General features: G+C 39.7%; 1 protein-coding gene across 3 annotated transcripts in view; it reads left to right on the top strand.

The window, feature by feature from the left end:
- The first annotated feature begins 284 nt into the window (after positions 1-284).
- RB1CC1 (RB1 inducible coiled-coil 1) overlaps positions 285-11394 on the top strand; it is a 94569-nt gene continuing 83459 nt past the window's right edge. For 2 of the 3 annotated variants that reach the window (XM_058528694.1, XM_058528691.1), the window contains exon 1: positions 285-372. The gene's annotated coding sequence lies outside the window, so the exon portion shown is untranslated. The remainder of the gene's footprint in view (positions 373-11394) is intronic. The other variant, XM_058528692.1, reaches the window with a different exon arrangement.

Raw genomic sequence — 11394 nt, 5'->3', positions numbered from 1 at the left:
CCCCGCGGAGGAAGGGACAGAGTCGACAATAACAAACCCAGTCGCGGCTGTGTCCGCGGCCCTGCCGAGCCCTCGGCGCTGCCTCGGGGTCCTCCTGTCGCCCGGCCCCTCGGCTCTGACAGGCCGCGGCCCGCTGTCTCCCGGCCCTTTACCCAGAGCCGAGGGGCCTGACCGCGTCCCGTCTCCGCCCCGACCGCTCCCTCCCTCCCGGAGTTCGGGGCCGCGCAGGCACCGGGACGCCGGCGGTTGTGTCCGTTGGCGGTGCCGGATGGGCGGTTGGTAGCCGCCGCCGACGAGGAGGCGGCGGCGGAAGATGGTGCCAGGGGCTGTCGGCTCTGCTGTCGCCGCCGGCGGAGGAGGAGGTGCTGACAGGTAGGTGCCGTCGCCGCCGTGTCCCCTTCCCCCCCGGCGCGGCGGCCGCGCGGCCAGCCCCGCACAGGGGTCGGGGGCCCGGCGGCCCGCGCTCCGCCCGCGCGCAGGTGTGTGCGCCCGCGGGCCCGCGCATCCGGCCCGGCAGGTGTTGCCGGCGGCCGCCTCCCTGGCGCCACAGCCGCGGTGGAGACACGCGGTTCGAGTCGAAGCCCCACGAGCTGCGGGAGGTGTAAGGTGGGCTCGCCCGTGCGGGCCTACCTGCGGCTTCCTCGGCCCGGCCCCAGGGCCCCTCCCTGTCCGCGCCCCCGGCCGAGTCGCGGGAGTGGCGGAGGGCGAGGGACCTAAACCCACCCGGACGCCTCCTCCGCGCGCGTGGTCACCGCTGCCGGGCTCACCCTAATGGTGTCTTTGACTTGAGAAACCGGAGCGTGGAATTGGGCCGAGGCTGAAGGAAGCGCGCAGTGTGAGGAACGGAGAGATGTCTTTGTCCCGACCCCGGAGTGCGAGGATCGGTGTAAAGTTACTCCTAGGAATGACTCAGCCTCCTCCCGCCCCACTGATAGATTTGGGATGGAGTGTGTTTGCGGATTTCACAACTTTCTTGGTGGAAACAGGAGAAATGGCAGCTTCTGAGGGGACTCTCGCTGGTTTCTTCCACCGCCCGGTGGATGTGCTGTTTATTGTTTATGGTTTCGTAATCTAGTCTTTTCCATCATGCCTCTTTAAAGTGTGGGCATACCACGAAGTGGTGTTGGCCTGGGTGCCAAGGAAGACTAATGTGCTCTTTGTTGATAAAGAGTCACGTTACTACAAGACATTAAGCTAGATAGGAATGTTCCCCTAAAGTCTACTATAGAGCAATGATTTCGGCCGTTTGAAAATGTGCTTATCTTGCTAACCGTTTCATCGTGTAGTTTCTAGGTTTTTGTGTGTTGATGGTGCTTGTATGATTTATCCGAAGGATGGGAAAGTTAGCAACTTAGGAGGAGACTTCTTTTAGTTTAAATAGATAGATCTGTGTTTAATCAAGCATCTCATTATATTTGATACAAATAGGGTCCTTCCAATTCTGATATTACTATGAGAAGCAAAGGACCACTAAAGAAGGTGGCTGATTTGATTTTTTGGGTTATTTGATTTATAAGCAGACCGTTGCTAGGGGTGTGAGGATATTTTTGCTGTTTGTATTTAATGTACATAAATGTAATTTAATGTATTTGATAACAGAATATGGCCTGAATGAACATATTTTCTCAGTAACATTTTTGTCATGTTTTTATTTTAGTATTTACATTATGTTTAAAACGTAGATAGAGTTTTATAAAAGGCATGCTTTATGTTGATAAATATTTGTTGACGAAAATTGGATATTGACTCAGATCACTTTTAAAAAGTAATTTCTTTAAGTCTATTTTGAATCTTGTATGTTAGTCAAAGTTAGGATTAGTTATTGGCCTAATTCTTATATGGTATTACTGGATGTCAGGGAAGACGATGAAGCAGTACTATTGTCTCTGAGAAAATTTTTCTGGCCCTTGCTAACAAATGCAAGGTCAGAATGCATGGCAGATTGACTTTTAGCAAATCAAATTCATCGGAAAGGGCAGAGGACCCACGACCTTTGTTTTTGAAAAGCCACACTTTAGAACCTAAATTTTTATTATGTAAGCTTGAGAGGAGCTCTTATTTGGCCTCTAATTTTGAGATTGCCTTCAAATTTTCATGCATTCAGCAAATGTATGAGCACCTGCTATGTGCTTTACTTTGCAGATGTGTATAACTTATGATTGTTTTTTGAAAAAGGAATGGCTAGTAAAATTTTCTCATTTGGGTAATGCTATTCTCTAACCTCAATTAAGCTTTTCTTTCACAGGACAAAAAATACTGACTCAAGTGACTCGAGTGAAAATCTATCAGTCCCTTGCCACACACATTGATTCATGCAGTTATTATTTACTTCCCACAGACTATTGAACCAGTTACTGTGAGGAATATAAAGAATATAAGAATATAAGAAACTGTTCTTGCCTTATAAAAGAAAGAAAATTGGAGTCCTGTATAAAAATGATTATAATATGAGCATTATTGGAAATTTAAAGGAAATTTATTTGAAGGGATTTGGGCTTTTAAATATAGGAGGATATTTCCAGAAGAAGAAAAAGAACGATATCACATGCTAAGTCACTTCACTTCTCTTTAGAAAAAAAGTCCTAGCCGTCTCAGCAAGTTTTGACAGGTATTTATTGTGTACCTACTATGTACCAGGCACTGCTCTAGAAATACTGGGGATTTGGCAGTGAACAAACCAAACCAAAATCCCTGTACTCATTAAAGGAAAATGTGGAGTAAGAGATACATGCTAGGGAGAAAAAAATAAAGCAGAGAAGGGAGGAGGTGAAGTATCAGGATTGGAGTGTTGAAACTGTAGGTAAAGTGGCCAGGGAAGGCCTCAACGATGAGTAACTTGAGTAAAGACCTAAGAGAAGCTAGGAAGCTAGCTGTGTGACTGTCGGGGAAAGAACGTTCTTGGCAGAAGGAATAGTAAGTGCAAAGGCTCTGAGATACTCGGCATATAAAAGTGAAAAGGTTACGGAGGGTGGACTGGCGTGAATGAGGAGGAGAATGGTAGGAGAATGTGGTGGTAGTGGAGCCTCTACAGATATTCAGGCTTTTTGGGTCATAGTAAGGAAACTGCAGTGTACTCTAACCCTGCATGTGCGAAGGCACAGAGGTTTGTTCTAGTAAACCCAGCAATGCTAGAAATCAACTTGGAGGTAGATTCATTTATTTTTTCATGAAATGTTAATTAAACCCTGCAACACTCAGTTTTAGCTCTGGCAACACGAACAATAACAAGAGGAACTTTATATGTAAGCTTTGTATATAAAGTTGTAGGAAATGGTGAACCAGTGGAAATTTTAAAGAAGATAAATTGCAAATGTAGACTGCTTTAAGATGCTGGAATAGGTACAATGCTAGAGAAGCAGATTGTGGAGTGCTAGGTTGAAGATTTTGTACTTGCTGTCATAGATAAAAGTATGTAAATTTTAATTATCACATTTCTCTGATTCTTTCAATATTGTTGACATAATAAACCTAATTTGCCTATAAACTGGACCACTGGTCCAGGGTCCTGAGAGGGTGGCATTTCTTTCCATCCCTCAGTGAAGTTGAGGTTCTGTTTTTGTGAGTATAGTACTCGAGTGCCTCCAGCACCCTTTCTGTCACTGGTTAGTTTCTGCTTTCACAGCTGTTTAGTGAGTGCTCTGATGATTATGGAATGACACTCCTCTCTCCCCCATGATTTTGCTCTCTTTTGATTTCTCATATTTTATTGGTTTGTAATTATGCTAAGAGAGGAAAATAATTGTGACCCTTTATTTTGTTACTGGTTTGGCACTATCCACATCATTTTTTCCTTCGTATTCCACACATAATAATTGGTTAGTAACTATCCAGAATATCTGTTGAAATAATAGTCATAATAGTCAAGTCAGTGCCATACTGTTAATATTTTCCTGGCTTTGTTGTCCATTATACTGAAAATTCCAGATGTGCACATTGTTTTTTGATATTGCTATATGTTTACATATAGTCTTGCTTTAATAAATGAAGCTAATTTAACATTTGCTATGTAGATAATTTTGGTTTCATTTTTTTAACTCTTATTGTGTATTATAAGATGAAACAGAAGTAGAAAATTTTTGCTACAGATATAATTATGTGAGTATTAAGAATTAAAAAAACAATTCTCATTTAAAGGAAGTGTCACAACTTGATATTGCTATCCCTTAAAAAATTATACCATGCACAGCCCTGGATGTTGTATTTCAACTGGTGACGATAACACAGGAAAAATGGATGTGGCTTCCATACTTGGTATACTTTGAGGCAGGAGAGCTATTTTTTAGTAGACTTGACTTAAATTCATTTTAATGCTTCTGTTGAGTTTCTGTTCAAATGATAGAATGATAGAAACTATCAAATGACATGACATATATGAAAAAAATTTTTAAAAGCAATAATACTTATAAAGTGAATTTCGTTTTAATGAGTAAGACTAATTCAAAATGATGAAGTCTAGGGCCGGCCCCGTGGCTTAGCGGTTAGGTGCACGCGCTCTGCTGCTGGCGGCCGGGGTTCGGATCCCCGGCGCGCACCGACACACCGCTGCTCCGGCCATGCTGAGGCCGCGTCCCACATGCAGCAACTGGAAGGATGTGCAGCTATGACATGCAACTATCTACTGGGGCTTTGGGGGAAAAAAAAAAAAATAAATAAAAAACACAAAATGATAAAGTCTAATGGTATTTTCAATTGGGACAACTTTTTTTTAGATTATTTATTTACTAATATTTCCAAATCCAAATTATCTTTGTCATACATTTTACACAGATTTTATGAATGGCAGGACACCAAAATATGTAATACATTTATATGTACTCATATGGAAAGATTCCCACGTTATATTATTCAGCTCAAACAAGTTATGTAGCAATATGCATGATATTATCTTTTAGTAAAACCAAACAGTCTGTATATACACATGTGCTTCCTGTATACATAGGAAAAAAACCTGAAAGACATACTGTAAGCTGTTAAAAGTATTCCTGTTATCTCTGTTCTTTTGGTGCTGCCCTTACATGAAGTGGCTTGTCTAGTTGTGGACAAGGCATTCATTTAGGAGGCCCATAACCTTTATGGAAAGGTTCTCTTTGGGGAAATGTGAGGAAGATGGCTGACCTACTCTTTCCTTCTTTTTCTCTTTCTTTTCCTCTTGGCAGAGAAAGGGTAGGATCAGATGGGAATAAATGTAATTTGAAGAGATTGAAGCCCAGTTTTTGCTCCCCAGGTAACCTAGACACTCTCATTTGTGTTGAACATTATTTTCATTGATGCAGCACTCAGTGATCCCTCAATGAGGTCAAATTGCTATGAATTGCAATTTGCAGAATTGCAAATCAGACAAAATTATTCCCAGTTTTGTTCTTTCTCTATGAAGCTTTTGGTCCACCTTATCTAGTGTCATCCAAATTTCCTGTATTCTACTAGACTTGAAAGCAACTTGAGGGTACTTGGATTCCCAGCACCTGGCACAGTGTCTGGCTTATGTTGGGTGTTCAACAAAGGTAAGGTGAATAATGACTGAATGTGTTCAATTTTGGAGATCAGAAATTGTCACCTGGGGTTTTTCCCTGTGTTCTCCCCATATAAAGAAGCTAATTCTAAGTTTCGAATAGATTAGACTAGTTGACAGTGCGCTGGAATGACTGATCTAATCATTAGGGTGGTAATCTCTCAAACAGGAAATTGTAAATTAATCTCCAATTGATAAATTGAATAGACAGTGTTTTTTTATGAGTATAGGAGATTCTTTCTTCTTACGGGCATGGAAATCCAGTTCTAACACCTGTATATCTGGGAATAAATGCAGTGGAATCAGTATTTTAAAAAATAACTCTCTCCCTTTCCCTATCATTTGTAGCTGACTATATCCCAGAGGGATCCAGGAGGAACAGATGTCCTTTCATGATGTGAGATCCCCCCCCCCCCACATAAGATATTTCATACTAACTTGTGTAGCTAGTTAAGAGTTTTGTAAGTTCAGAGGAGAGAGAAAGAATACTGTGGGCCACCTGTGATTAGGGAGGACTTCCTAGAGTGCTAATAGGACCATACTCTTGGACCATACTTGGATGAGTAAAATTCAGATAAGCAGAAATGGGGGGCAGTTTTATTTGGCAAGACTGTGTAAAGTGAGAATATAGGTTTCATGTAGGGCAGTAGTTGTAGATACTTTTAGAAAGATAAACTGGGGTTAATTATGAAGTCCTCGAATGTTGGAGTTTAAAGTTATAATTGCCACCATTTTTAAAGCTTTTATTGTATTCCTTGCACTGTAAAGGAATCTGAACTACATTATTGCAATCCCTCTCATCCATTCTGCAAAGGTATCATTTCGGTTTATAGATGGTAAGGTGATGTGTAGAGGTTATCTGAGCCTCACTGGGAGAGATGAGATTCAAATACAGATAAATCTTGCTCCAGAGTCTGCCATTTTAATGCTAATCTAGCTTTATGCCACAGTTGGCAAATTCGCGTGCTTAAAGGGGCAGGAAGATAATGAAATTAAGTGAAACCATATGGGTACTGAACCAGGTACTGCTCTGAGGTCATAGGAGAAGTAGCTGCAAAGAAACAGACAACAGAGCATGGTGGGCCATTGGTTTGTGTCTTGCTATAGGCAACAGTGAGGCTCTAGGAAAGATACTTCAGGAGGAAAGCAGCCTGACTACAGTGGCTGTAACTGGTAGGAGTGTTCAGGAAGAGTTGGAACAGGATGGAGACTTAAAGGCAGTGAAAAGACTTGCCAGGCTCTAAAATAAGGGTTATGTCACTGGAAAATGAGGGGTTGGATTATACAGGAAAAATGGTTAGGATTTAGCTAGAAATAACTGAAGTCTTGAGTAACAAGAAAATGATAGTTTTGTTTACAGAAGAAGTTAGGGAATAGTTTTAAAGGAAAAGCACTGAATTGAAATTTAGACATGTTGAGTTTGAGCAACGGTGTGATTTCTGATTGGAGATATTTAGCATCAGCTAAGTGCTAGTCTTGAGTTGAGGGCAGATCTGGATTAGTTAATAATAGTAACTGATGTTGGTATTGCACTTTAGTTTGCATAACTCTTCTGTATTTACATCCTCACAACAACCCTATGAGATAGGTAGTTTCTTTCCTTTTTGTAATCAAAATAGTTTAGGTTAGGTGAGGTCAATCAGGGTCACACAGTCAATAGTGGGGACAGGAATTGAATATAGGTCTTCTGATTCCAAACCTCATGTTCTTTTCACAGTTCTATTCTCTCCCTTATGTGTACATAAAGATCGCAATTGGAGAACTGAATATGAATGAACATTTAGGGAAGACTGTCGAGTGGGGAGGCAGATCTTCATTGGGACCTCAGATTGGGGGCTAGAATTCGGACGGCAGATAGGGATCATTGTCTTACTCCTTTAGTTGGACCAACTCTTCTAGGGCAGCATATTCAGGTTCTTTATTTGTAATGCATAGAGTGTTGTCTTTTTTTCTTTTTCAAAATAGCAAGTATTTTTCCCCTTAGATCTAGAATCAAGTATGATTCTAGACGTAATTTTTAAGGAGACCAGAGAAAGTGAAAGTCTTGCATCCAGAGATAGCCATTGTTAAAAAGATTGATGTTAAATTGTTCCAGACTTTGTGTGTGTGTGTGTGTGTGTGTGTGTGTGTGTGTGTGTGAGGAAGAGTAGCCCTGAGCTAACATCCCACGCCAATCCTCCTCTCTTTTGCTGAGGGATATTAGCCCTGGGCTAGCATCCGTGCCCATCTTTCTTTACTTTATATGGGACACTGCCACAGCATCGCTTGACAAGTGGTGCATTGGTCCACGCCGGGGATCCGAACCTGCGAACCCCGGGCCGCCGAAGCGGAGCAGGCGAACTTAACCGCTACACTGCCGGGCCAGCCCCCGTTCCAGACTTTTTTAATGGTTGTGTATACATGTACTTCCCTCTGCGGTAGTTAATAAAATAAAAATAAAATCCACACCCAGAATCACATGATACATTCTGTAACTTGGTTTTCTTACAAAATAATAAATATATCACTAATCAATATGTATAAATCTAACAGATGTTTTTAAAAGACTAATGTCACATTATGTAGTTGCACCATAATTTATTTGACCAACACCTGTTGATAGTCAGTTTTCTAGTTTTTCATTGTTAAAAATAATGATGTAATGGAAATCATTGAATATATACTTTTGTACACTTGTCTGGTTATTTACTTTCAGTACATTTCCAGAGTTAGAATTGCTGGTTTGCACATTTAAATTTTGGTACATATAGCCAGAGTAAATCTCCTTTAAAGTTGTACCAGTTTATATTCTTGTCAGAACTGTGCCAGTGTGCTCACTGTTATCTTGTCAACATTTTGACTTTCATTCTAACCATTAGTAATAATAATCTGAAAGGTAAAAATGGTATTTCAGATAGACTTTATTTTTATGCATGCTATGGATAGACATTTGTCATAATAATATTGCTTGAACAATTATCCTTTCCCCCAATCTGAAATTTTACTATTATTGTTTATCTATGTATATACATACAAAGATATGTGTGAATCTGTTCTGTTCCATATGTTATCTATTAATGGTCCAGAATCCCAGTTTCAATTACTGTTATAGTATGTTTGACATGTTTTGATAAATGTTCTTTCCTGCAGTGTCTCACTATATATATAATAGGCACTTAATAATTATTGTCTCAATGGACAGAAACTAAAGACAATGTTTAAGTGAAGGACCAGGTAATAATTTTAGGTAAATCTGTGTTAATTGATGAGTTACTAACCCATTGCTTTTAATTTAGGGTTGGTTTGTGTTAACTTGTGTCATACTAAGTATGATTTCATTTTGTAGAAATTAAGAGAAATTTATGTATAAAATGAGCATCATGCCAAATTTTAGAAAACCTTGGCTATTTAGTGAAAAGTAATAACTAGATTATGTCCTACGCTTGTATTTTATATGTCATACAAGTTAATTTGTAATTCCTTCAGCAGCAGATGACTTCTATGCTGGTACTTTAAAATTACATGTGATAACTTTAGTTCTAGATCATTTAGACTCAACTCACTTATGAAGTTTAATAGATTTTATATAAGTTAAGGGAAAATGTATATAATGAGCAATTCCAATGTTTTAAGTTGATAAAAGGATTAGCTCTTTTTAGTGGTTGATTTCTTAAAGGAAATTAGTGATTTACTATGCTTATCCTCTTAAGTTTTAGTAAATGTGATCAAGGAGGGTAAATCATAGGTTTCTACCTAGAACTCAATTTTACATATCCTTTTTTGTTTTTTTTGGAATGACCTCTCCTTTATGTGAATTCTTGCTCATTCCTTCCCAATATGACTTTTGCATACCTCTCCATAATATTATATATTACATTATATTATGTTCATTTTATGTGATTAAGCTCTTTGATGGCAGATAGCGTATACTTTTTTAATCTTTGGCGACTGACACATGAAATAAGTTAGAACTGGGTTTAATGTACAAGCTGACTATATAGCGTTGTATAGAAGTTTGGAGGAATCAGCCAGTGCACCCCTTTCAATTTTCTGATGAGGAAACTGAGATTTGGAGAAATTAGGTAACTTGCTCTCGAGGTCATAGAAGTAAAAATGTGAAGCTAGAACGAAAACTCAGGTCTCTCTTACTTCTGTTTAAGTATTTTTTATTTCAGGATGAACCAAATATGTGCTTGGTTACTAATGTCCCTTTTTGCTTAATGTTTTAACAGTTGCATACGAAGGAGAAAATTCAGCTTTGTTGGATCATCTTTTGATAACAGGCATATAGGAATAAGAAAATAAGCTATACATTCTTATAAATAAACAGAGACGATATTCCTGTGGATTCTCTTTGAGCGGTCTTTTTTTTTTTTTTTTAAAGATTTTATGTATTTTATTTTTTCCCCCCAAAGCCCCAGTAGATAGTTGTATGTCATAGCTGCACATCCTTCTAGTTGCTGTATGTGGGACTCAGCCTCAGGATGGACGGAGAAGTGGTGCCTCGATGCGCACCCGGGATCCGAACCCGGGCCACCAGCATCGCAGCGCGCGCACTTAACCACCAAGCCACAGGGCCGGCCCTGAGCGGTCTTTTTTAATTTTCTGATTTACAGCTTTGGTTTTTGTTCTGGTCCTTATCTATGGCCTTGGCCTTGTTTATTGACTGTCCAATGTCTAGGTGGTATGTCAGTACTGTGGTGTTTGAAAGAGAGGTGTAAGATATGGCCAAGTTTTCTCTGGCCATTTACAATACAGTTTGGGGAATGTAAGGCATTTGACATGTGAAAAAAAGTATAGCAGGATATGTATTTATTTTTTGGATACAAACACTATTATTTGATTAGTTGAAATCTGAAGTGTGGGTCTTAAATGCTTAAGGAAGATCCTTGACAGCCAGTAGGTTGGTGAAGACTTTTTGACAGGATGTTGTGACTTCTTGGTTACAAAATGGAAGCAATGAAATGACATGAGTAAAGACACAAAAGACCAAGGCTTGTTCATCTCTTATCAGGTCAGTTTAAATGGTGTGGGGCCTCATGTATTGAGGCATAGAAGGGCAGTGCTGGAGTGTTAGTCTGAGGAATTTAAATAATTGAGTAGATGTTATGAAGCATTTTTAGTTTGGGAGACATCAAGTGACATTTAAATAAGACCTAAGATTGTTTAGTTGGTGCTGTCCTCCAAGATGGATTTGAGATGAAATCTGTAGTCAGGAGAGGCTCAGTTAGGTTATTGTCAGAGTTCAGGTATGCAGTAGTAAGCACTGAATTAGATAGCTTAAAGGGAATTAAGTGGGAGAGAGGGGTACACAGACTTAGTGACTGGTAGATCTGGGACCAGGGAGTACTTACTTACATATGACATATTAAAGCAAGTTGATTTTTTTGGTAGAACCAAAGAGGCCAGTAGAGGAATAGTTTGGGGAGGAAGAAATGTTTAAGGTACAGAGGATTATTATTGTTTCTTTGTTTAATTAAAGAGCTTTGGAATACGTTGGCTAATAAACAAACTACCAAAAATAAGCTACTTGGATGTGATCTCTGTTACTATTTTGAACTCTGCTTTGTCATTTACTTCCTGCTAGTAGTATCCTAAAAGTACTTTTGTCTGTAGAGACTATTCACTCAGTAGACACTGTTGAGTACTTTGTGTTATGTCATGAGATACTTCCTGTCACTAGGTAGCATTTTGAAGTTATTTACTGTTAGGTTGGCATTGTGCTAAAGAAGCTCCTGTGCATGGATTATTTTACTTGTTTTCCACAAAAGCTGTGCAAGGCAAGTTTCATGAACATCCACATTTTACAGATTAGGAAATGGAAATTTAGACAGATGTGCACTGATGAAAAAATTTTGTTTTAACTCTTCATTTTTGTGTGTGTGTGTGTGTGTGTGAGGAAGATC

This window comes from Diceros bicornis, chromosome 33 (assembly GCF_020826845.1).
Source record: "Diceros bicornis minor isolate mBicDic1 chromosome 33, mDicBic1.mat.cur, whole genome shotgun sequence".
Taxonomy (NCBI): Eukaryota; Metazoa; Chordata; class Mammalia; order Perissodactyla; family Rhinocerotidae; genus Diceros; species Diceros bicornis.
Note: the sequence above shows the minus strand (reverse complement) of the source record. Positions and strands in the feature narration are given on the sequence as shown.